This window comes from Dendrobates tinctorius, unplaced genomic scaffold (genome assembly GCF_039654945.1).
Source record: "Dendrobates tinctorius isolate UK_male_01 unplaced genomic scaffold, ASM3965494v1 ptg000049l, whole genome shotgun sequence".
NCBI classification, from domain to species: domain Eukaryota; kingdom Metazoa; phylum Chordata; class Amphibia; order Anura; family Dendrobatidae; genus Dendrobates; species Dendrobates tinctorius.
The window spans coordinates 17,208,555-17,235,889 of NW_027361717.1; the positions used below are offsets into that span (position 1 = coordinate 17,208,555).

General features: G+C 45.5%; 1 pseudogene; it reads left to right on the top strand.

The window, feature by feature from the left end:
• The first annotated feature begins 4,120 nt into the window (after positions 1 to 4,120).
• The window catches only part of LOC141091199 (cyclin-dependent kinase 13-like), a 28,703-nt pseudogene continuing 5,488 nt past the window's right edge, over positions 4,121 to 27,335 (top strand).

Sequence of the window (27,335 nt, forward strand, 5' to 3'; positions counted from 1 at the left end):
TGCGAAAGAAGCCGTTTCTGCAAGCACGCCACAAACAGAGTCGCCTGAGGTATGCAAAAGCACATTTGGACAAGCCAGTTACATTTTGGAAGAAGGTCCTGTGGACTGATGAAACAAAGATTGAGTTGTTTGGTCATACAAAAAGGCGTTATGCATGGAGGCTAAAAAACACAGCATTCCAAGAAAAACACTTGCTACCCACAGTAAAATTTGGTGGAGGTTCCATCATGCTTTGGGGCTGTGTGGCCAATGCCGGGGATCGGGAATCTTGTTAAAGTTGAGGGTCGCATGGATTCAACTCAGTATCAGCAGATTCGTGACAATAATGTGCAAGAATCAGTGACGAAGTTGAAGTTACGCAGGGGATGGATATTTCAGCAAGACAATGATCCAAAACACCGCTCCAAATCTACTCAGGTATTCATGCAGAGGAACAATTACAATGTTCTGGAATGGCCATCCCAGTCCCCAGACCTGAATATCATTGAACATCTGTGGGATGATTTGAAGCGGGCAGTCCATGCTCGGCGACCATCAAACTTAACTGAACTGGAATTGTTTTGTAAGCAGGAATGGTCACAAATACCTTCATCTAGGATCCAGGAACTCATTAATAGCTACAGGAAGCGACTAGAGGCTGTTATTTTTGCAAAAGGAGGATCTACGAAATATTAATGTCAATTTTATGTTGAGGTGGCCATACTTTTGCACCGGTCAAATTTTGTTTAAATGCAGATTGCACATTTTCTGTTAGTACAATAAACCTCATTTGAATCCAGAAATATAACTGAGTCCATCAGTTATTAGATATATGAAACTGAAATAGCTGTTGCAAAAACCAAAATTGTTATAAAGAAAAAAGGTTAACATTAATAGGGGTGCCCAAACTTTAACATATGACTGTATCTTATTCCAGAGAAATCCACATTTTACTAAGGCTACGTTCACACTTTAGTACCGGGGCTCTGCGGATGGCTGCGTACTTCCTCCCTGAAGCTCTGACCACTTCCGCACTTCTTATGTTTAGGTCCACCTACTTCTGCATGCATCCTGCGTACCTATCTTTAACATTGGGTATGCATGACATGCTGATGTATACAGATATATGTGGATGCATCATTTTGACATGCCCGCTGACCGCTAGGGAATGCAGCTTTTTGCCTTCCCGTGCGGTCGGCCGGGGTCATCAAAACGACGCATCAGCATAAATCTGCATGTCTTGCATGCCCAATGTTAAAGATAGGTATGAAGGACGCACGCAGAAGTAGGCAGATGTAAAAAGAAGAAGTGTGGAAGTGGGCGGAGCTTCAGAGAGGAAGTATGCAGTCGTCCACAGAGCCCCGGTACGCAAGTGTGAACTTAGCCTTAACATTTAAATAAAATGGTAAAATCTATGGGCCAGATCTCCCCGAGTATCTGCCTCCAGAGCTTATTCTAAATCACAGGGGGTTACAGTATGAGACAAGTAATGACTGACAGATTGCTCTCCTGCACTCATTCCAGAGATGGACTTTATCTCATTACAAACACATCTGCAGTTGTAGTTCTCATCTCACATTGCTGTCAGCATAACTACTTTCCCTCAAATATTACTAACCATAATAACTGTCAAAGTAGGTAACTCTTTAATTATACAACATCAATGTTGTTAATTAACAACTTCAATGTTTCCAAATGATGGTGTGGCACCCCCAGGAGTATGGTTGCCACAATGGCCTTGCTTCCCTCCAGGGAGAGTGATGTCATGCCTGGAAGCAGTGAAAGGATCTCTTTATCAGGTAATTCCAGCACACAAGACAGTTCCTACTCCAGGCCAGCATACGGAGCTCTGAACCTAACAGCTGGGGACTGGAGCTAAAGCAGAGCTCACCCCTAAGCTGAAGCGCATTGGCTGGACACCGGAGTCCGAGGCTGTGTGGATACTAACGGTTCCACAGCAGAAACCGGAGGAACAGAGACTGTAAATGCTCTGTGCCCAACTGAGACTCGACGACACAGTAGCAACGTGTGAGCCAGAGACGCCAATAAGGGCAGTTGATGAACACGGCTACAGCTACCTGTCATGCGAGTGGAGTTCTAAGTAACAGACAGAAAGAGGAACTTGTGTGGAGTTCAGAGCCGCAAGCACTTCAGAATAGCGCTAGAAAGGAGACCTCACAACCCGTCTGCATAGAGAGATTCCCAAATTGCTCCCAGGCTGATCAACTCCTGTACCATCTGTAATCTGAATCCTGGACTGTGCCTACAAAGCCCAGTAAAAGGTAAAAGAAACTTCACTCTGTTGTGTCCTTTGAATTCCTCCTGCATCACCTTCTCAGCACTGCTAGATCCTTGCTCCACACTACATCACCATCTAAATTCTTCAACATCTTTCACCTGCTCTGGAACTCAGCTCTGCCTGTGGGGAGCTTTACCAACTCTGCTGCATCATTATCAATCCCAGTGGTTATACATTGCTGCGCTGGTCCCTTCTGACCAGATACCACAGGTGGTGTCATGAAACCTATTCCAAAAATTCTTTATTTTTCCATTCCCTTGTAAATATATCCCTTTTATTGGACACCCAGAGCCACAGACCGGGTCACCGCTGCTGTGACACTGCCCCTTTAAGAAGCGGCCTGGTACCGAGCACCCCACTGCCCTGGCAGGCACTCAAACTTGGAATCACGAACAGAATATTGAAGCCCGGTGACTGTATTGGATTGTGCAATTACGGCCATTACCATGCCACATGGCATGCAGGAAGCAGAAAGGGGTGTGCCGTTGTGGGCGGAGCCTGAGAGAGTGTGAAAAGTGAAGGGCTGCGCGTGAAGATATCAGCTGGCGGGAAGCAAGGCGCTGAGGCCTGGAATCCCGGCGTGCACTGTTCATCCAGCCTGCGGAGCTATAGCCTGGTAAGCCAGAGGGAATTCAGAGCCTGGCTAAAGTTAATTAGGGGGGGGAAGAGAATGTCTAATGTGTTAGAAGATGCAGCGGTGGACACCGCCGTAGCCCCCTTAGCGCCGCAAGATGCAGGAACAGGTGCAGCTGCAGCCTCAATCGCTCAGCAGAATCCAGTGGCCAGCGCAGCTCCCAGAGCGCAGCAAGATCAAGCGACCACCGCCGCAGCCCCCATAATGCCGCTATCAATGACATAGATACCGGGAGTGGCCTGGCTACTGCAGTACTCAGGGGAGTCATATACCCTGAATGATTTCAAGGAGAGACTGTGCAGTTTTTGTGAAGTGTATCCTCTGTCTGAAATCAAAAAGTAAACATCCTTATTGGACAGCTAACTGGTGCAGCTCAAAGAGAAGTAAAGTACTAGCAGTACACTGATAAAGAGACTGTTAAGGCTGGATTCACACTTGCATTTTTTGCGCTGTGTTTTTGCGCAAAAAAATGCATGCATTTTTTTTCCTATACTTAACATGGGTGCGCATAGACATGCGATTGTACGCGTTTATATGCGCATGCGTTTTTTTGTAGTGTGCGCCCGGGTGCACAAAAAGCATCCTGTTGCATTTTTTGTGCGTCCGACCTGTCAAAAAAACGCATGTGCACGCAGTGCGCACAAAATTCACCCAAAAACACATTATCGTCTATGGGAGCGCTGACGTGCGCATGGTAATGCGCACGTCAGCGCAAAAAAAGCATGCATTTTTAAAAAAAAAAACCATGGGCAAAAAAAGCATACAAATGCATGATGCGTTTTTTATGTGCGTTTGCACTGCTCACGCAGTGCAGCGCAAAAAAAAGCAAGTGTGAAAGTAGCCTAAGAAAGTTCTGGCTAAGCTGAGGAGCACCTTTGACACCAGCACAGCAGCAAAGCAGGCCACATCTCAAGATTCTGTTATTTAAACGGGCAACCCCTGGGGCAGAGGGCCAACCCCCAGGAGTAGGACATGCAGGCCCAAAGAATTGGCAAGCCAAGTACGTTGGAGGGCGACCGGTCCTCCCGGTGGTGATTGATGGCATCCCCCTGAACACTTTACTGGACAACGGCTCTCAGGTGACTACTAGGACATATATTCTCTACCAATGGTATTAGGCTGATTCTGAACTTACTTGTGACCCAAGTGATGAGCTGACAGTAGTTGCCAGCAGTGGTCAGTCTTTGCCACAAGTGGGATGTAAAGAGATGACCATTAAGGTGGGGCGAGTGGAATTAAAATCTCATGGTCAGATAGTTGTAGAAATTGATCGACGAGAATGTAACTCAATGGTAACCTTAGGTACTAATGTAATAGAAAATTGTCTTGCCGAGGTTATTGTTATGTTGCAACAGGTCGCTGAGAATGCTGGTTCCAGTGAGCAACTAGTCCTGAAGAAGGAGATCAAGGCCCTGATGCAAAGACAGCAGGTAGAGCTATCTGGCGGAGAAGTTGGTTGTGTCAGAGTGAATGATTCATTCCCCATTGCAGTACCCCCAAGAAGTGAAATGTTGATTTGGTGTCGGGCAGCCATTGGCCTCAGAGGAAGAGATTACCAAGCCCTGGTAGAACCAGTGTACTCTGATAGCTGGCCCACTGTCCTGGCAGCAAGAGGGGTAGTTGATGTCCACAAGGGGAGAGTACCTGTACGCATCTTAAATTGTGGGGAGGAGGAGGCCACAATACCTCGGTATGCCACAGTTGCTAAGCTGTTCACCATCAATAACAACACAATTCAGACAGCAGAACCCTTGGTCTCATCCGACCAGGCAGAGGACAATGGCTCTGCAAAACAGCTGGAGTGGTGCCAGCAGCTACATGTGGGCACTGACTCCACCCCTTCACACCAAAAGGATGGGTGGCTCAAGAGTATGAATGAGTATTATTCAGCAAACATCCTCTAGACTTTGGGAAGGCAAAAGGGGTCCAACACCATATCCCCACTGGAAATCATCCACCCATTAAAGAGAGGTACCGGCCTATACCCCCAACACAATATAAATGAGCCTAGAGTATGTTGCGAGAGATGAAAGAAGCTGGGGTGATCAGAGATAGTTGTAGCCCCTGGGCAGCTCCAATAGTCTTTGTGAAAAAGAAAGATGGTACCATGAGAATGTGTGTTGATTACAGGAAAATTAACAGCATTACACATAAGGATGCCTATCCATTACCCAGAATTGAAGAGTCATTAGCTGCACTGAAAGCTGCTAACTTTTTTCCACCTTAGATCTCACTAGTGGGTATTGGCAGGTTCCCATAGCAGAGGCAGACAAAGAGAAAATAGCGTTTACTACACCACTGGGCCTCTGTGAGTTTACCTACATGCCGTTCGGGCTCACCACAGCCCCAGGGACATTTCAACGGTTAATGGAGTGCTGTCTTGGACACAAGACCTTCGAGACAGTTCTGTTGTACCTTGATGACGTCATTGTTTTCTCCAAGACTTATGAACACTAGAGTTGAGCGACTTTTGTTTTTTTAGGGTCGCGTTTCGTTTCGTGAAACCAGACTTTTCCAAAATTCGGGTCGAGCAAGATCGTTCGATTATAGGGAAAAGTCGGGGTCGTCCCGAAACACGAAACCCAATGTAAGTCAATGGGGAATAAAAGTCAGCAGTGAGAGGAGGACAGGAAACACACCAACAGTGCCCATTTGAATGCCAAAAGCATCAATTCTTCTTACTTAAGCTTGTCAACCTTAATTAACTTCATAATACAAGTTACGCACTGAAAAATGGGGGTTATTTGGCTACAGACTGTGGGGGGGGGAGGGCTGGCTCCAGGTTTTCATGTGCCCTGGACGAAAGAGCGCCCCTTTAACACATACCACAACTCATCATGCTCCGATACGGCAGAGAAATAGCGGTATAGTACAATGAAAAATACCTCACTTTTTACATCTCATGACGAGGCCCATCTATTTCTCCATACAGAATCATTGGTCCCATATAATGTTTGAAACAGTATATGATGAGCTCCACATAATGCTACAGTATATGTTGGTCCCCATGGATGAAGCTCTACTGTCTTATGGGCCCAAATAATGCTCCAAACATAATGGGCCCCATTTCTAATGATGTAGTGTATAATGGGCCCTGTAAATGCTGCTCCAGTGTCTGATGTCCACCTTTGGAATGTTCCAGTGTACGGTGGGCCCCATCTATCATTCTCAGACTGTGTTAGGCCCAGTATGGATTGCACGTGATTGCACAAAGGTTAGAAAGGGTACCGTATCCCCATATAACATGTATGGATAGCGTACACATTCAAAATATATGTCTCAGGAGGCAGGCTCAGACGGTGTTAGGCCCAGTATGGATTGCACGTGATTGCACAAAGGTTAGAAAGGGTACCGTATCCCCAGATAACATGTATGGATAGCGTACACATTCAAAATATATGTCTCAGGAGACAGGCTCAGACGGTGTTAGGCCCAGTATGGATTGCACGTGATTGCACAAAGGTTAGAAAGGGTACCGTATCCCCGGATAACATGTATGGATAGCGTACACATTCAAAATATATGTCTCAGGAGGCAGGCTCAGACGGTGTTAGGCCCAGTATGGATTGCACGTGATTGCACAAAGGTTAGAAAGGGTACCGTATCCCCAGATAACATGTATGGATAGCATACACATTCAAAATATATGTCTCAGGAGGCAGGCTCAGACGGTGTTAGGCCCAGTATGGATTGCACGTGATTGCACAAAGGTTAGAAAGGGTACCGTATCCCCAGATAACATGTATGGATAGCGTACACATTCAAAATATATGTCTCAGGAGGCAGGCTCAGACGGTGTTAGGCCCAGTATGGATTGCACGTGATTGCACAAAGGTTAGAAAGGGTACCGTATCCCCGGATAACATGTATGGATAGCGTACACATTCAAAATATATGTCTCAGGAGGCAGGCTCAGACGGTGTTAGGCCCAGTATGGATTGCACGTGATTGCACAAAGGTTAGAAAGGGTACCGTATCCCCGGATAACATGTATGGATAGCGTACACATTCAAAATATATGTCTCAGGAGGCAGGCTCAGACGGTGTTAGGCCCAGTATGGATTGCACGTGATTGCACAAAGGTTAGAAAGGGTACCGTATCCCCAGATAACATGTATGGATAGCGTACACATTCAAAATATATGTCTCAGGAGGCAGGCTCAGACGGTGTTAGGCCCAGTATGGATTGCACGTGATTGCACAAAGGTTCGTAAGGGTACCGTATCCCCGGATAACATGTATGGATAGCGTACACATTCAAAATATATGTCTCAGGAGGCAGGCTCAGACGGTGTTAGGCCCAGTATGGATTGCACGTGATTGCACAAAGGTTAGAAAGGGTACCGTATCCCCGGATAACATGTATGGATAGCGTACACATTCAAAATATATGTCTCAGGAGGCAGGCTCAGACGGTATTAGGCCCAGTATGGATTGCACGTGATTGCACAAAGGTTAGAAAGGGTACCGTATCCCCAGATAACATGTATGGATAGCGTACATATTCAAAATATATGTCTCAGGAGGCAGGCTCAGACGGTGTTAGGCCAAGTATGGATTGCACGTGATTGCACAAAGGTTAGAAAGGGTACCGTATCCCCGGATAACATGTATGGATAGATTACACATTCAAAATATATGTCTCAGGAGGCAGGCTCAGACGGTGTTAGGTCCAGTATGGATTGCACATGATTGCACAAAGGTTAGAAAGGGTACCGTATCCCCGGATAACATGTATGGATAGCGTACACATTCAAAATATATGTCTCAGGAGGCAGGCTCAGACGGTGTTAGGCCCAGTATGGATTGCACGTGATTGCACAAAGGTTAGAAAGGGTACCGTATCCCCAGATAACATGTATGGATAGCGTACACATTCAAAATATATGTCTCAGGAGGCAGGCTCAGACGGTGTTAGGCCCAGTATGGATTGCACGCGATTGCACAAAGGTTAGAAAGGGTACCGAATCCCCGGATAACATGTATGGATAGCGTACGCATTCAAAATATATGTCTCAGGAGGCAGGCTCAGACGGTGTTAGGCCCAGTATGGATTGCACGTGATTGCACAAAGGTTAGAAAGGGTACCGTATCCCCGGATAACATGTATGGATAGCGTACACATTCAAAATATATGTCTCAGGAGGCAGGCTCAGACGGTGTTAGGCCCAGTATGGATTGCACGTGATTGCTCAAAGGTTAGAAAGGGTACCGTATCCCCAGATAACATGTATGGATAGCGTACACATTCAAAATATATGTCTCAGGAGGCAGGCTCAGACGGTGTTAGGCCCAGTATGGATTGCACGTGATTGCACAAAGGTTAGAAAGGGTACCGTATCCCCGGATAACATGTATGGATAGCGTACACATTCAAAATATATGTCTCAGGAGGCAGGCTCAGACGGTGTTAGGCCCAGTATGGATTGCAAGTGATTGCACAAAGGTTAGAAAGGGTACCGTATCCCCAGATAACATTTATGGATAGCGTACACATTCAAAATATATGTCTCAGGAGGCAGGCTCAGACGGTGTCAGGCACAGTATGGATTTGACGGCCCAGATTACACAGTGGAGGAGCAGGGAGAGGTAAAGATTGCAAATGCTGGGGCCCTGCCCAAGCAAGGGGGGCCCACTCGTGGGCGTCGGTACTGGCACTGGGCCCCTCATAGTACAGCGGTGAGTCTGACGGCGGGTGTGCACCACCACCGTCAGAGACACTTGATTGCACTATGAGGGACCCTGTGCCAGTGCCCGCGCCCAAGAGTCGGCCTACCCACCTGTCCAGGGCAACGGCACTCGCACGGTGTCGTGCGCTAGGTGGTGACCCCGGCCATGGGGGGGGGGAGGCAGCACAGTTAGGGAGTTTTAGAAAGTGGCATATGTTGATGTTGGACATTCAGCTGATGCAAAAGGCGAAATAGGTGAAGTACCAGGAAGAGGTGGACCAAAGCAAGCCATTTTTCTGTCACCCTATGTGTCATCAGGGGAAGGTGGGACAAAATCCTTGGAAACCCATGCGTGGTTCATTTTAATGAAGGTTAGATCATCCACATTTTGGGTTGACAGACGGGTCCTTTTTTCTGTCAGGATTGATCCAGCTGCACTGAAGACTCTTTCCGATAGCACACTTGCAGCTGGGCAAGCGAGCTCCTGTAAGGCATATTGGGCCAATTCAGGCCAGGTGTCCAGTTTAGCGGCCCAATAGTCAAAGGGGAATGACCTGTGTGGGAGAACATCGATATGGGAGGAAAAGTAGTTTGTAACCATAGTTGACAACTGCTGTCTCCTGTCACTTTCCATCGATGCAGTATTACCAGTTGTGTGAGCGGTATTTGAAAAATCAGTCCACAACATTGTCATGAAACCCCTGTCTCCAACGCCACTTCTGCTGTGTGCACCACGAACACCTCTGCCAAGCTGCCCCCGGCCCGTACGGCTCGTGTGAGAACCATCACCGCTGCTGTGTGCTGGGAATGCCTCAAGCAACCGATTTACCAGAGTTGCTTGTTTATTAGCCAATATTAGGTCAAGGTTCTCCTGTGGCATGATGTTTTGTAATTTGCCTTTATAGCGTGGATCCAGGATGCTGGCCAACCAGTAGTCGTCATCGTTCATCATTTTGGCAATGCGGGGGTCCCTTTTTAGGATCCGCAAGGCATAATCTGACATGTGGGCCAATGTTCCCGGTGTCAATGATGCACTGCGAGTGCTGGGTGGAGGAGCACTTTCTGGCAAATTCACATCCCTCCAGTCACGCACAAACCCTGTACCAGACCTTGCCACTCCAACATTTTCACTTGCCCCACGAGATGCATCCTCCTCCCCTAAGTAATCATCCCCATCATCATCCTCCTCCTCCTCTTCTTCCTCCACCTCGTCCAGGAGAGGTCCCTGAGCAGACAATGGCTGAATGTCATCAAGGATTCCCTCCTCCTCTTCCTCCTCATCAACATTGGCTGCAGACGCCTGCTCCTTAAGGTGCGTCAAAGTTTGCATGAGCAGACGCATAAGTGGGATGCTCATGCTTAGGATGGCGTCGTCGGCGCTTACCAGCCATGTGCATTCCTCAAAACACTGAAGGACTTTACAAAGGTCTTTCAGCTTCGACCACTGCACACCTGTCAACTCCATGTCTGCTCTCAAAGTGCCTGGCCGTGTATCCTCCCACAAATGCATTATGGCCTGCCTCTGCTCGCACAGCCGCTCCACCATGTGCAGGGTGGAGTTCCACCTTGTTGCAATGTCGATAATGAGGCGGTGGTTGGGAAGGTGGAGCAATCGCTGCAGCTTCTGCATACGAACGGAGTGTACAGGCGACCGGCGGATGTGCACCCACAGTCTTCGCAACTTCTGGAGCAGGGCTGTTAACTCCGGATAATTTTTGAGGAAGCACTGCACCACCAGGTTCAAGGTGTGAGCCAAGAAAGGTATGTGGCTGAGTTTTGAAAGGGCTATGGCTGCCACAAAATTACGGCCGTTATCACTAACTACCTTGCCTGCCTCAAGATGTACACTGCCCAGCCATGACTCAGTTTGTCGCTTCAAGTACTCGGCCAGCACCTCGGCGGTGTGTCTGTCGCCCAAACACATCATCTGCAACACAGCCTGCTGACGCTTTCCACTAGCTGCTCGATAGGGGGACACATCGTGTGCAACAGTGGCAGCTGCAGATGGAGTGCTCGTACGACTGCGCTCTGTGGACGAGCTTTCGCTTCTGGAGGAGGAGGAGGAGGAGGAGGGTCGAACGCCTACAGCCAACTGTTTCCTATACCGTGGGCTAGGCAGCACTGTCCCACCACTGCTGTCCCCTGTGGACCCTGCATCCACCACATTAACCCAGTGCGCAGTGATGGACACGTAACGGCCCTGGCCATGCCGACTGGACCATGCATCAGTTGTGAGGTGCACCTTTCCGCTCACTGACTGCTTGAGTGCATGGACAATGCGGTCTTTCACATGATGGTGGAGGGCTGGGATGGCTTTGCGAGAGAAGAAGTGGCGACTGGGTAGGTCATAGCGTGGTACTGCATAGGCCATGAGTTCGCGGAAAGCTGTGCTTTCCACCAACCGAAAGGGCATCATCTCAAACGAGATTAGTTTGGCAATGTGGGCGTTCAAACCCAGTGTACGCGGATGAGAGACTGAGTACTTTCTTGACATACTCATAGTGTCTGGGAGGGTGAGCTGGACTTGAGAGCTGCATATGGTGGAAGTAGCGGTGGACAGGGCGGACTGAGAGAGGGTTGATGATGGTGATGGAGTTGGTGTTCTTTCTGATGGCCTAGAATCAGTCTTTCGTTGATATAACAGTGGGATTCCCTGACTGCTGTGGTCTTGCAACGACACCTCAACATTTGCTGCTGTGCTAACCGGTGGGCTTACAGTGGGGGAAACAATGTAGCGTTGCTGACTACCTTCGTTGTGATCAGTTGCACATGTGGCACTTGAGGTTTGGTGTTGTGTCCACGCTTGCAAGTGCATGCTGTTTAAATGTCTAAACATGCAACTGGTATTCAAATTTTTCAGATTTTTCCCTCGGCTAAAGGTCTTTGCGCACTTCTTACAGATAACCTTGGCCTGATCATGAGGATTTTGTTCAAAAAAGTGCCACACTGCACTCTTCCTACTTTGGCAGACATTTTGCGGCCTAGCACGCTGTGATCTTTTGACCCTCTGGACAAGCTGTCCAGCAACTCTTTTGATGTTTGGAACCTGTCTTTGGAGTGCTCCGGGCCTGCCAGATAACAGCTGTTGCGATGTCGATGTCTGCTGTGGATGCTCCTCATCTGAGCTATTGGAAGCAGCACCCTCTTCCCCCAATGGATGCCAATCTGGGTTTACAACTGGGTCATCCATCACCTCCTCTTCTATGTCATGTGCACCTTCCTCTGTGTCACCTTGTATGGTGGTATAGTGTGCGGGAAGAGGCACCTGAGTCACATCAGGGTCAGAATCTGGCTCTGTACACTGCGAGGACAATGTAGTGCTCTGATGAATGTACCAGCAGAATCATCCATCAGCGGCTGTGCATCAGTGCACTCCATGTCAGATTCATCTTGGCCTGGGTAATTCACCATTTCACTTGATAATCCAAGCATGGTATGTGAAAACAGCTCCATGGAGTAATCAGTAATATGGCCTGCGTCATCCTTCAATCTTGGTTGGGGTGAAGGACACAAGGAAAGGTGTGGTTCATGAACATGAGCCTCCAATGACGACTCAGTGCTTTTACTTTTTACAACTGAAGAAGAGGAGGTGATAGAGCTGGAGGCTGAGTCAGCAATGTAAGACAAAACTTTTTCCTGATGCTCTGGCTTTAAAAGCGGTTTGCCAACTCCTAGAAAACTAAGCGTTCGAGGCCTTATGTAGCCAGACGATGACGCAGGGTCAGCACCTCCTGCATTCGGTCCTATTTTGCTCTTGCCACTACCATCAGATCCACCACCAACACCATCATTACCAGCTGCCAACCCCCGCCCAATTCCACGGCCTCTTCCACCAGCCTTCCTCATTTTTGGTAGAAATGTAGACAAAATCCAACAAACTATATAGTAATGTAAAACAAGGTACAAGGTGTCTATAGGACAGGGGAGATTTTGAATTTCTGCAGACACTTGTGGACACTGGACACTTTTGGATTGTGTGAGGCCCACTGATATCTGAGCGCTATGTGACAGGCTCGATGGCACAGCTGTGACCAAAGTGACTAGAGGATAAGGGAGATTTTGAATCTCTGCACACACTTTTGGACACTGGACACTTTTGGATTGTGTGAGGCCCAATGAATATCTGAGCGCTATGTGACAGGCTTTGCGGAGCAGTGGGTAAACAGCAATGCAGGAATGTCAGGAAGCCTTAGAAGGCAGCCCAACAACCAATACCACTGATACACCACTATATAGCCTCCCCTTGCACTGCACACACAGTGACTGGTGTGTTGTGCAGGCCAAATTGCTAGCAGCAGAAGCAGTTTTTTTGTCTTCTCAGCAGGACAAAAAAAAAAATTGGGATTGCTTTTAAAAAAGCATTTTGCGGAGCAGTGGGTAAACAGCAATGCAGGAATGTCAGGAAGCCTTAGAAGGCAGCCCAACAACCAACACCACTGATACACCACTATATAGCCTCCCCTTCACTGCACACACAGTGACTGGTGTGTTGTGCAGGCCAAATCGCCAGCAGCAGAAGCAGTTTTTTTGTCTTCTTCCCTGCCTAACGCTCTCCCTACAGAATCAGCAGCAACCTCTCCCTATACTAAGATCGGCAGAAGTAAGATGGCGGTCGGCATGCACGCCCTTTTATACCCCCTGTGACGCCCACCAAAGCAAGCCAATCACTTGCATGCCCTTCTGAAAGATGGTGGTGACCCGTGCCTATGTCATCATGTTGCCCACAGTGTCCGTGGATCCTGATTGGCTGAAAAAGAGCGCAAAACAAACTTTTGAAACGCGACTTTTGGCGCGTAAGTCGCCGACCTCGTGGCCGACCTCATCCTAGGGTCGGGTTTCGTTTCATGAAACCCGACTTTGCCAAAAGTCGGCGACTTTTGAATTTTTTCGACTCGTTTCGCTCAACTCTAATGAACACCATTTGGAGCACCTGGCTGAGGTGTTTGAAGCCCTGTTTTGTCAAGCTTTGGCCTGAAAGTGAAGCCATCCAAATGCCACCTCCTGAAGTCCAAGGTGCAGTACATAGGCCTTGTAGTGAGCTCAGAAGGCGTGGCACTGGACCCTGACAAAGTCACTGTCATCCGGGACTGGCAGAAGCCCAGCAATGTCCTTGAGGTATGTCAATTCCTCGGGTTGGTGGGCTACTACCAAAGGTTCATCAACGGCTTCACTGAGATATCAGCACCTCTGCAAAACCTTCTCGTGGGCCAGCCCAAGAAAGTCAGAAAGAAGAGTCCTACATTTGAATGGAATGAGGAACTGGAAAGGTCCTTCACTCAATTGAAGTTGGCTCTCATAGGAGATGAAGTTCTTTCCTACCCAGGCTATGACCAACCATTTTTCCTTTATACTGATGCTAGCAACATGGGACTTGGAGCGGTACTGTCACAGGTACAAAATGGCAAAGAAAAGGTGATCTCCTTTGCCAGCAGGAAGCTTCATCCCACTGAAAGGAACCCTGACAATTACAGCTCCTTTAAACTGGAGTTCCTTGCCATAGTCTGGGCGGTAACTGAACGATTCAAGCACTACCTAGCTGCGGCCAAGTTTACCATCTTCACGGACAACAACTCATTGACTCACTTGGAAGCCGTAAAGCTGGGTGCGCTGGTGCAGAGATGGATGGTCCGGTTGTCTATCTACGAGTTTACCATCAAGTACCGAGCGGGGCACAAGAATGTCAATGCTGATGCACTGTCCAGAATGCCCAATCTGCCAGATGGGGGAGAAGATCCTGAAGCACTCGAAGAAATCTAGTTACCTGCCTTTCACCAGCCAATTGCAGCCCAACGCTCTCAAGGAGTGAAAAACAAGTGCTACATCGTGAAAGAGGCCACACTAAACCCATTGCCTCATCATGAGTGGGCAGATACTCAGGATAGTGATCCAGCTGTCTGCTTGTTAAAGGAGCTACTGACACAAGCTGACTCACGCCCGGTCCAGATGCTCCTGAAAAGACTCAACAGTTGTGGAAGGAAAGGGGCAGGCTGTTCATCTATGAAGGAAAGCTGTGTGAGAGGATTGTCAATGCCCGAACGCATGAGCTGATCTGGCAGGTGGTAGTCCCAAAGTGAGATGAATCAATGGTCTTGAAAGCATACCATGATGGAGCAGGACACTTCAGATGGAAAAGTTGGAGACCCTACTCCGAGAGAGATTTTACTGGGCTGGTATGAGGAAGGCCATTGAAAATTGATGCAGAGAGTGTGGAGCATGCAACCTGTGCAGGAAGGACCGTAACAGCCAGTAAGCTCCATTACAGCCAATAATAACCAAACAGCCACTTGAGTTGGTAGCCCTAGATCATGTGAAGTTGGTCCCAAGCCGTTCAGGCTATGTCTGTGCCCTCACCATCGTTGACCACTACTCAAGTTTCCTGTTATTTGTGCCTGTCAAGGATCAAACAGCCAAGACAGCAGCTAAAGCATTCCAACAACACTTTTGTTGCCCACACAGTTACCCTGAGTGAGAGCTTACAGATCAAGGCCCAGCCTTTGGGGCAGAAGTGTTCTAGGAGTTCTGTAACTTGCACGGCTGCAAGAAGATGAGGACAACGCTGTATCATCCACAGACCAATGGCATGTGTGAGAAGATGAACCAAGTGGTAATTGACCAATTGAAAACCTTGCCCTTGGAAGAAAGAAATCTGTGGCAGAGAAGTTGCTGGATTTAGTAGATCTCTACAGTCACATTCCTGTAAGCTCCACCAACTGTACTCCAGCCTACTTGATGAGAGCAAGATCTGGCAAATTACCAACTGATTTGGATATGGGAGTCCTGACACCTTAGGTGACATCACCAGATGCTGACTGGGATACAGAGCTGCAGCAACAGTACCGTAAAATGCAAGAGTGCATAGAGAAGAGTCTAGCTCAGGCAAGACAGAAGCAGGAAAAGAACTACAATCAGCATGCACCTGCAGTTCCCTTGTTGCCAGGAGAATAGGTCCTAAAGAGAAAGAGGAGAATGCACAAACTAAATGACCAATGGGAGGCTTAACCCTGCACCATACTACCTTCAAGTTTTGATAATACCAAGGTATACCTTATAAGTAAGGATGGGGGAGAAACCTCAGCAGCAGTCGAGGGATCATGTGAAGCTGTGCCCTGACCAACTAAAGGAAAGGATGGGAGAGCAAAACAACCTTCAGCCCATAGAAGAAAAAGAAAAAGTCTGCACTGTGCTCAGTGAATTCCCTGCAAATTAGGCAAGAGTGAATCAGGCCATAGTTGTGCCCGTTATGACATTTCCCCAACTGGTAATGCAAGAAGAAGATATGACTCAAGACCACCCTGAAAATCTACAAGTACAGGCAGCGGATGCCATACCAGCAGTAGAGCAAGAGAATCCTCATCCTGCCATTGGTGAATCTGCCGTGCCCACAGTGAGTAGAAGTGGTCCTAAGAAATCAGGTATCCCTGTGCTACATAGAGTCACCCGTAGCATAGCCAGTAAAGAGCGCACTACGCCAGTGGTAGTTAGCACAGAGAATCCTCTAAGGTCACCACCAATGCTTGTGCTACATAAGTCTACCCGTAGTGCTCAAGGTATACCACCCATGAGGTTCCATATATAAATAAGCTATGTAAATGGTAAATGTAAATATGAAATGTAAATACGTAACTTTCAAGAATATGTGCCTACAAAGTCTCTGTAAGAACTTTTGAGCAATCTTATTTTATGTTGATGGACAATTGGGCCACAGGACTATGGGTAGCCTGGACAATAATTGTATATAATTACCAATTTGCTCATGAGTGGACCATCGACAATGACACATGGACTACTCATCACACTGACTATTTTTGAGCTATGGTTTTTGTAATTTTTCATTTTTTAAATCTTGTAATAGCTATATTGTTCATTTGTTTATATGTTTGTTTATGTTTCCTCAGTCCGGGAGTACTGAGTTGCACTAGGGGGGAATTTGGTGCCCCCAGGAGTATGGTTGCCACAGTGGCCTTGCTTCCCTCCAGGGGGAGTGATGTCATGCCTGGGAGCAGTGAAAGGATCTCTTTATCAGGTAGTTCCAGCACACAACACAGTTCTTACTCCAGACCAGCAGAGGGAGCTTTGAAACTAACAGCTGAGGAGCTGCTCTCTGTGGTCAGGAATAGGAAGTTAGGTTAGTTAGAGTGTAGACAGGAAAGAGTGTGGACTTGTGGAGATGGGCTGGGGACTGGAAATAGAGCAGAGCTTACCCCTAAGCTGAAGCGCATTGGCCGGACGCCGGAGTCCGAGGCTGTGCGGATACTAACGGTCCCACAGCAGAAACCAGAGGAACAGAGACGGTAAATGTTCTGTTCCCAACTGAGACTCGACGACACAGTAGCAACGTGTGAACCAGAGACGCCATTAAGGGCAGTTCATCAAGAAGGCTACAGCTACCTGTCAAGCGAGTGGTGTTCTAAGTAACAGACAGAAAGAGGAACTTGTGTGGAGTTCAGAACTGCAAGTACTTCAGAATAGCACTAGAAAGGAGACCTCACAAGCCATCTGCATAGAGAAATTCCCAAATTGCTTCCAGGCTGATCAACTCCTGTACCATCTGTAATCTGAATCCTGGACTGTGCCTACAAAGCCCAGTAAAAGGTAAAAGAAACTTCACTCTGTTGTGTCCTTTGAATTCCTCCTGCATCACCTTCTCAGCACTGTTACATCCTTGCTCCACACTACATCACCATCTATATTCTTCAACATCTTTCACCTGCCCTGAGACTCAGCTATGCCTGTTGGGATCTTAACCAACTATGCTGCATCATCATCAGTCCCAGGGGATCTGCACTGCAGCGCTGGTCCCTTCTGACCAGATACCATAGGTGGCGTCATGAAACCTATTACACAAACTCTTTATTTTTCCATTCCCTTGTAAATGTATCCCTTTTATTGGACGCCCAGGATGACGTACCGCATCACCGCCGCTATGACACTGCCCCTTTAAGAAGCGGCCATGGACCGAGTTCCCCCCCTGCCCTGGCGGGCGCTCCAATGGCGAAACATATAGGTAGAGAGCTCAGCCAATTGTGAGGTTAATGATTGTACTGAACAGTATTAATAAAAAAGGGTTTTAGTCCTAATAACATGTCACCAACTCCTGTATTGTGCATTTGCTTCCACTCATAGATTTATGGATCTTACTGGTGTTACATTGCAACTTCTATTACATTGGAACCTTACACTAATATTTTAAAAACAACATGTCAGCCTCTGTAACTGGCCAAAATCTCTAGAGCATTTTTGGCAGTGAGGAGAATGTTAGTTGAAAGGGGAATATAAATCAATGTATAAATTATCAGTGGAAGCCATGGATGATTGGTTGCATTCTTATCAGTATACAGACAGTCATTAATGAAGCGCACGGTGAAGATGGATATGTACTCATTTATATGCTCAAGCCACATAATTTTGCTTGGATTCATGTTTTCGTTAACACATATGTACAGGAACAAAGGGAGAATGTCGGAAGTATCTCTAATTAATCACAGTAAGCGAAAGATGAGCAACGAGAAAGAAGTGCCCCAGCTAACAGCTTTCAGGAAAATCTATCTCTGTGACAAATGAGATCCAGTCCTTTGGAGCAAAGAGTTCTGCCTCAGCAGTACATTAGGCACAAACATTCATTGCTTGGATGGAAAGGATGAGACAGTGAGGCCAAGGAACCAGAAGAAGCAATTATTCATGTCATGAAGACCAAGAGCCATATGATGAAGTCAACTCTGGCAGAGCCACCATTTACAGCATGATGATATGTGAAGATTGCATATTTTCTGCTCTTCATGGAATATGATTTACCATCAGGTTACTGTCACCTTCTAATAATAGAATATATTCATTGTTGAGCAGAGTCTTCACAAGCAGGTGGCCAATACCCATGGATTTAAGCACCGAAGGCACCATACATCACAACCCAAACTTGACCTAAATAGCAAAATGCTACATTTTTCTATAGATATTATGGAAACGTTTGATGTAATGTTACAGAACATATAATGAAACTTATGTCTATCTATCTATCTATCTATCTATCTATCACTAGATTTCACAGTACAAGCTTCATACATTATTATATAGATCTATTACACCTGTTTAGACTGGTCTATTTGCTTGGAAAATGCTTGCCAGAATGGCAGTATAAGTTTTGATATTAAAACAAGCGTTTACCAGAATAGTAGCTATTGATTGAGAGAGCTCATGAGTCCAATGCTATCCATGATTTACCTGCTCATCCTGACTGATCTCTGCAGCTTATAATGAGTCATGTGAGATCTTAGCAGGGAAGAGGGGCATTAAGGAGCTGGCTATCAATCTAGATGGATGAAGGTTGAGTTTCAAGTTTCAAAACTCATAAGGTCATTCTAATATCAATTATCAATGTAAGAACACCAGACCTATTTGATAATGTTTGCAATATTTTAATAATTGACATAACAGATTTGTATTTCAAGCGGAGAGTCACTTTATCTTTATTTTATCAAATGTGTTTGGGAGATGTTTATACAGGTGTTTACCATATAAACCAAATCACACGGAGAAAAATCATTTCAGAACTTTTTCCACTCTTAATCCCATAATCTGTACAATTCAATTGAAAGAATAATTGGAATTTTTTCAGGTGAAAAAAGATAAATAACAAATAGAGATAAGTGAGTACTAAAATGAGCTGATGCTCGGTACTCAAACCGAGCAATTCATAATGTGCAGATACTCATTTCAAGTAAGAAGTATTATGGGAGTCAACTGGAAATTTGAGCATTTTTTCGGCAGACCCTACATGAAGGTTTGGGGGGGCAGTGAAAATGTTGAAATGAATGGAAAAAGTGCTGACTGGAAGGAGAACATCATGGGGAAGACCTCTGGAAGCACATCTGACTCCCAGATATCTTCTAAGAACAATGGTGCCACACTTATACTCCACTTTAACCCCTTTACCCTGGAGGGTAATTTGCACGTTAATGGCCAAGCCAATTTTTACAATTCTGTTGAAAGAATCCCAATGATTCTGAGATTATTTTCTTGTGATATATTGCACTTCATGATAGTGGTAAAATTTATTTGATCTGACTTGCGTTTATTTGTAAAAAAAAATAGAAATTTGGAAAAAAATGTGAAAATTTTGCAATTTCCAAACTTTTAATTTTTGTGCCATTAAATCTGAGTTTCATATCGCACAAAATAGTAAATAAATAACATTTCCCATATGTCTATCTTGCATCAGCACAATTTTGGAAACATTTTTTTTTTGTTAGGAAGTTATAAGGGTTAAAAGTTAATCAGCGTTTTCTCATTTTTACAACACCGTTTTTTTAGGGACCACATCACATTTGAAATCACTTTGAGGGGTCTATATGATAGAAAATACCCAAAAGTGACACCATTCTAAAAACTGCACCCCTGAAGGTGCTGAAAACCACATTCAAGAAGTTTATTAACCCTTCAGGTGCTTCACAGGAATTTTTGGAATGGTTATAAAAATGAACATTTAAAGGGAATCTGTCACCTACTTTTGGCGGGCTATTTAAATAAGGTTGGTCCGGTCCGATGGGCGGTGTTTCCGATCTTTGCCGCCTCCCCATCCTTGGCCAACGTCCGCAGTTTTTTCATGAATAGGAGTAGGTGTCTGCCATTTTTTGCGCGTGCGCTAAGCTTTCTTGGCTCGCGCATGCATAGTATGCTTTGCCCAACTGCGGGAAAAGCCGAAAAACCTTACTGGGCATGCGCCGGTTAACTAGGCCCCGGAACACAGCAAAATACTTCCGGGCCTTAGTTAACCGGCGCTTGCGCAGTCAGGCTTTTCGACTTTGATAAGGCAGTTTTATTTTTCGTGTCAGTACGAATACAGAGATACCTCATTTATATAGTTTTTTTACGTTTTGGCGCTTTTATACAATAAAAACTATTTTAAAAAAATGATTATTTTTGCAACTCTTTATTCTGAGAGCTATAACTTTTTTATTTTTTCGCTGATGATGCTGTATGGTGGCCTGTTTTTTGCGGGACAAGATGACATTTTCAGTGGTACCTCGTTTATTTATATCCGTTCTTTCACTTTTTATATCATTCCACTTTTTGGTTGGCGGTATCATGACAAAGCATTGTTTTTTGCCTTTCTTTTGGTGTTCATTAAAGGGGTTAACTAGTGGGACAGCTATATAGGTCAGGTTATTATGGATGCGGCAATACCAAATATGTGTACTTTTATAGTTAATATATTTTTTTCATTCAAATATTTATTTAGACATAGAATATATATTTTTTTTATTATTTTTTTTAAATATTTTTACAATTATTTACAAAATTTTGCTTTACTTTTTCCTAACTTTTTTACTTTGTCCCAATATTGGACAATCATTTTTCACAGGCTGATCGCTTCTATAGCATGGAGATGCAGCCACCTCCCCATACTATAGAAACTGTCAGTGCTGCACTGACAGAGAGACTTGCTGATCATGCACTGCGCATGATCAGCAAGTAGCTCTAGTGACCTGGATGTCGTCATGCTGACATTGGGTCACCATGGTAACGATCGGGATCCCATATCACTCCATGGGATCTCCAATCCAAAAACATAGGGGCTATCAGCCCTCTGCCTGCTACTTTAATGCTGCAATCGTGTTCGATCACAGCATTTCAGGAGTTAAAGTGCTGAGAGCGGTCTGTGGGAATCAGCTCACACATGGCGGCAATCAGGCACATGGACGGAATATTACGTCCGATGTCAGAAAGGGGTTAAAGACTGACAATAAAACATTCAAAATTGCTGAAAAATTGGAATGTACAGGAAAAAAGTCAAGAAACACTTTTTACTATATATTGACTTCTATATAAGGGAAAATTTAAAAAGCATTAAAAAAATTTAAATTAACCAAAATTTTAATTTTTATTAAAATATTGGAAATGTCAGTATAATTTATAAAAGAAGCAACTGCCAAAATATTATAGAAGAGCGACTCAGATAAATCCTATATTAGAGATAAAGGAGGGCCTCATACATATTCTGTTCAATTTTCATGTAGTGGTACTCCTGAACTCATAAAAGCTAAACCTGCCAAAAGTTACAAGCATGGTCATCCATACACCCTTGAAGGCACCAACTGTAGTACCTCATTCAAATATTGTGAACAAAGTGTAGTTGTAGTACTTCTGCACTCATAAATGCTCTGCACACAGTGAAAGTCTGCCAAAAATTAAAAGCAAAGTCATCTATACACCCTTTAAGGCACCAATTGGAGTGCCTCATAAAAAATTAAGAAAGTGTAGTTGTGGCACTTCTACACTCATAAGGGCCCTGCACAAAGCCATGAAAAGTTGATAAAAAAGGTAATTCAGTCATTCGTAAACCCTTGAAGGCAACAACTTGAGGCCTCATTAAAATATTTTGAACATGTAGTTGATGTACTCCTAGATCCATAAAAGCTTTGCAGAAAATGCACAGCCAGGAAAAAAATATAAGGAGGGTCATTCAGTCATCCATAAACCCTTCAAGACATCAACTGGCGGGTCTCAGTCAAATATTGAAGATTGAAAACACCTTATAAGCTGTTCTCATTTAGTGATGTTTTAAAGTAGGGTTAATCTAAGCTTTGTTCATTTTTATGAGAGTGAGCCTGTCAGCACTTTCTGCTGACATGCATAGGCATCTGTCTGTTATGACCCCTCCAGTGGCACTAAAAACTCACTCAGATAAGACACTAGCAGTAGGGCAGTACAACACCTCCAAGACATAGAGGGATAGCTCATGCCAGGTGTCCAGCTTTGAGACCCAATAATACAGCCGCAGGGGAGTTAGGGAGTACACTGGTTTGGTCGGCTAGGCATTGCTTGACCATTTATAAAAATGTTTCCCTCATTGTCAAAAATTTCCAATCATCAGGCCCTGGACGCTGAAATGGTATCATGAAATTGACCCAGATCTTTGACATTGTACCCCTGCCTCTGCTGTGTGTCTCCCTTGCCTCTATTCTTTGGTTGGGCAAGGAAGCTTGCCCCTTCCACTAGCATTATCCAATAGGAATTTCTTCAACATATTTTCCACAATGGCTTTCTGGTATAGCACCATTTTAGAAGGCCTCTGTGCTTCAGTAAGGAGAAATGCAAGGTTCTCCTAGCAGAGAGGGTCTAGCAGTGTGAACAACCAGCACTCTTTTTTTGGTCAAGATAAATATAATGTGAGGGTCATGGGAAAGACAGGAGTACATAAAGTTGGCCATATATGTCAAGTTTCCTACAGCCAGCACATCTCCATCTCCACCATGATGAGGACTCTTCTTCCTCCATATTCCTCTCCTCAGCCTAACCATGGAGAAGAAACAGGACGAAGATTGTATAGGTATTAGCCTCTGTTGTGTTAGCCAACAAATCCTCATCCTCCTCCTTTTCCTCAGCCTCCACCTCCTCATTGTTGTCCAATCTGTGCTGAGCAGATGAGATGGGGCTGGGCTAAATAGTATCTCTCTGTCACATGTATGCCTTTTTCTCCACCTGGTTCGCATGCAAGGCTTCATATTTAATTTTTAGCAGCAGCGTTTTAAGTAGGCATAGAAACGGGAATGTTGTGCTGATTAGGGCGTCTTTGCTGCTCACCATACTTATGGAGTCCTCAAAGTCTTGGAGAACCACAAAAGGTCAGAAATCCATGTCTTCTCTTCAGTTGTTAATTACAGAAGCTGACCCGAATACCAACAAGCATGTTGGAGCTGTTACTGAACAACTGTTCTTTGTTGCTCACAAAGCTTTGCCAGAATGTGCATGTGAAGTGTGGAGTTCCAGCACCTGGCACATTGCACACCAGTCGGTGAACTGGCAATTGTGTGCGCTGCTGAAGCAATGCCACAGTGGTGGCAGCCGTATCCGACTTCCATAAATAAACCCTGATGTGGTGTACCTTGACCAGAAGCTCTGACAAATCTGGGTATGTTTTCATAAACCACTGAACTACCAATTTGACCACGAACTATCAAGTTGAGCATGCAGGCCAAGCATGATATGTATGTGAGCTTGTCAAGATTCACAGCTGACTCAGGTTACGCCCATTATCACACAAGACCATGCCTGGTTGGAGGTTTTGTGGCATGGCCAAGCATGATATGTATGTGAGCTTGTCAAGATTCACAGCTGACTAAGGTTACGCCCATTATCACACAAGACCATGCCTGGTTGGAGGTTTTGTGGCAAAAAGCCACATATCTGTCTGGTCTGTTAATCTTTTAAGTAATTCTGATGCTGTGTGTAGTTTGTCTCCTTTACAAATTAGCTTCAGCAGAACCTGTTGCTGCTTCCCTGAGGCAGTGCTGCAGAGCTTCCAGCTTCCGGCTGATGTGGAAAATGTGCTCTGAGATAACAGATCAGACATGTATGAAGAGGAGGAGCAGGAGGGGGTGCAGGAACTGGTGTAGGAGGTGGAGGAAACCCTGATAAAAGTATAACCAGCTATCATCAGCGTCAAGAGCACATGTGCCCTGCCATCCTTCACAATATTCACCAAGTGTGCCGATCTTGTTCACGTGTAGGTCGTTAAGTGGACAATCAAAGTAACTGCGTTGGTATGGGAATGAGTGATGTTCCTGGACATGTGCTGGTACAAGGCTGGGACGTCACATGAGTAAATATGGTGGTTAGGGCCCTAGTACCGAGGGATGGTTGCTGCCATGAGTCGGCAAGTCCTCCATGTGAACAAACCAGAGCTGCAACATTTCCAATTCAAACAGCCTGGAAATGTGCCCTTTTAGTGATTAGGCCTATGGTGGATGGCTGGAAACAGCTGAACACTACGCTGGGACAAGGATTTGGAAATGCCTGATGATGGGGCATCAGAATTTGCAAGGACAGATGCAGGGCGGGAAGCATCTGCGCCAGTGTCATGGACACAGGATTGGGAAACATCTAGCACAGGGAAAGAGACAGTGGTGTCACCTGCTGGCACTAATAATGGACCAAGGCATTCGTCCCACCAAGTCGGGTGCTTAGATGACATGTGCCTGATTATGCAGGTGGTGGTTAGGCATTTAGTGGTCAGGCCTCTGCTGATCTTGACATGGCACAGTTTGCAAAAGACCATATTTTTTGTTTGTCTCTAAACTCTCTTTAAAAAAGTCAAAGACTGGGGAACACCTCACTCGTTGACAGAAAAATTCACAAGTGTTGGTGCTATGTGGAACAGCAGACCACCTTCTCCTTATGGTCACCACACTGCCTCTTCCTGCCTTTTTCAGTGATGTTGATCCCTTTCCCTTAACGCTGCTGACCTTGCTGTACATGCCAGATGCCCAGGTTGGGTTGTTGATTTCGCCATCCACCATCTAGTCTTCCACCACCGCACCCTTGTCTTCCTGACTTGGTGACTTAATAACAACCTGACTTATCAGCAACTGTGTCTCATTATCATTTTCCTCCTTAGATAAAATTATCCATTCCCCACCATCGTCTTCTATGGCTGTGGCTGGTCTAAGTTTTGTGCATCACTAAACTGCATGTCCTTCTGTCCCTCTTGGAACATACAGGTTGAGAGGCCACAATCAAGAAATAACATTTTAAAGAGTTTCTCTGAGAGTGCTAGTCTGGGATTACTAGTCTGCTGGGACTCAATGATGGGATGAAGGAGGAAAAGGTCCAGATTTTTGGCTGCTGTGACTGGATCATGTGGAAAACTGGGTGGTGCTGCCAAGCATGATGGACGCATTATCTGCTATCCAACCGACGACCTGTTCTCTTTGCTCTTGCATGAGAAGTGGTGTACTGTGGCTCCCTGCAAAGTGGGACAGGAGCCTATATGTCAAGGATGGGCATGTTTCTTGCTCTCCAGATACATGCACATCCATGACACATAGGTTCCATAGTCACATCCTCAGTGTCTGCGTGCACCATCATCAGCACTTCCACTTCCCTGTCCCTACCGCATGCCTAACACATTTTGCAATTGCTAGGTCTCTTAAAACCAAGTTTATTTTTAATAAGAAGAAAAATTGGTCTCCTGCATCAGTAAGCATTTTTTTTAGTTTAATATAACCGTAATGTAGCACGAACCACTTAAAAGTGTAAGGATGACAAATTTCAACCAGAAAAAAAATTTAACCCTTTTTTGTAGTCTTATATACCTCTGAAATGTACCACAAAGCACGAAGTACTCCATGGATGAGTAATTAAATCAGAAAAATGTTTGAATGCTTTTTGGCAGTGTTATATACACTTGAAATGTACCACAAAGCATGTAATACTCTATGGATGACAATATAGGCATTTTTTTCTCACCCAAAAAAAAGAATGTGGGTAACTGCACGCAGCAATATACAGTATTTAGCAATGGACAGCAAAGCCCTATGCCCAGCCTAGAAACTTTATTCAGACACTCTTAATATTGCTGCAACAGTCCCTTCTTAGGCTATGTGCACACGTTGCGGATTCCGCTGCGGTTTTTTCCGCGTGGAAACGCAGGTAAAACCGCAGGTAAAGTGACCTGCGGTTTTGCTGCGTTTTGGCCTGCGGTTTTGCCCTGCGGTTTCACACCTCTACTATGTTAAAGGTGTGAAACCGCTGCGGAAACCGCACAATTGACATGCTGCAGAAAAAAAACCGCAGCAAAACCGCGAGGAAAAAAACGCAGCGTGAGCACTGCGGTTTTGAAAACCCATAGGCTAACATGGTAAAGTACCATGTCTGCGGAACTGCTGCGGTTCCACAGGGCCAAAACCACAGCGGAACCGCAGCAAAAACCGCAGCGTGTACACACAGCCTTAGGCTAATTGCAGACTGTTTATGATACAAACAGGAAAGCATAAGATTTGCCCTTGGAAGGACTGTTAGTGTGATGCTTCAGCATCAGACCAGTATCAACAGTAACCATTAATCATTAAACTAACACTAATCATTAAACTGTGCACAAACAGGCCTGGAAAAGCACTCTCTTCCTCCAATGAGAACTGTCCCTGAGCTGTGCAATGATGTCAGTCTGCTGAGCTTGGTGGCGCCTGTCCTTTTATATCCCCTGATGATGTCCTACGGCCAGTCAATCACAGTAATGTAATGCCACTACCAAGATGGTCACAGCATTACAGTGACTCGCAGCTAATTATTGCATGCTTATTGACTGTGTAACAGATGCCAAACATGCAGGGCATGAATTTGACTTTCAAATTTCAGCACGGGCTAATGCTCGCTGAGTGTCGAGCATATCCGAACATCCAGATACTCCAGTGATATCCGAGTATCACCAAGCATGTTGGCTCATCTCTAATAATGAACTAGAATAATGTTGTCACAATCCATTTTTGGATCTGTGTCAAATCTAGGATTCTCATATACAAACTTTTTTCCTTTCAGACCATCGAGGGTCAACATCAGTCCCCCCCCCCCGGTGGCCACTGGTGTAACTGCATTGCTTGGTGAGTTTGCATATGCAGGTGGTGACCACTCCAAAATTCCTTTAAAAGGTCACCTGATGCTTCAGCTAACTGTTGGAGATACACTTCCTCTTTGGAGACCAACCAAGTAGGAGTCAGGAGCTGACTGAGTGCAGTGGAACTTCAGCGATTACAGTGATCTGGTGCCTACTCCGTTGTGCAGTGCTTTACAGCAGAAAGCTAAGTGTTGTTTGTTTTACCTTGTCTGTTATATCTTCTCTTGGTGTTGTATTAGTGCAGAGGTGGGACCAGTGTAGGATGCTAACCAAACCCCTGAGCATCCAGGCCATTGACGCTGTCCCACTTAGCCAGGGGAGGTTGACCCAAGTCATGGATAATATACATCTGCATATTATAGGGAC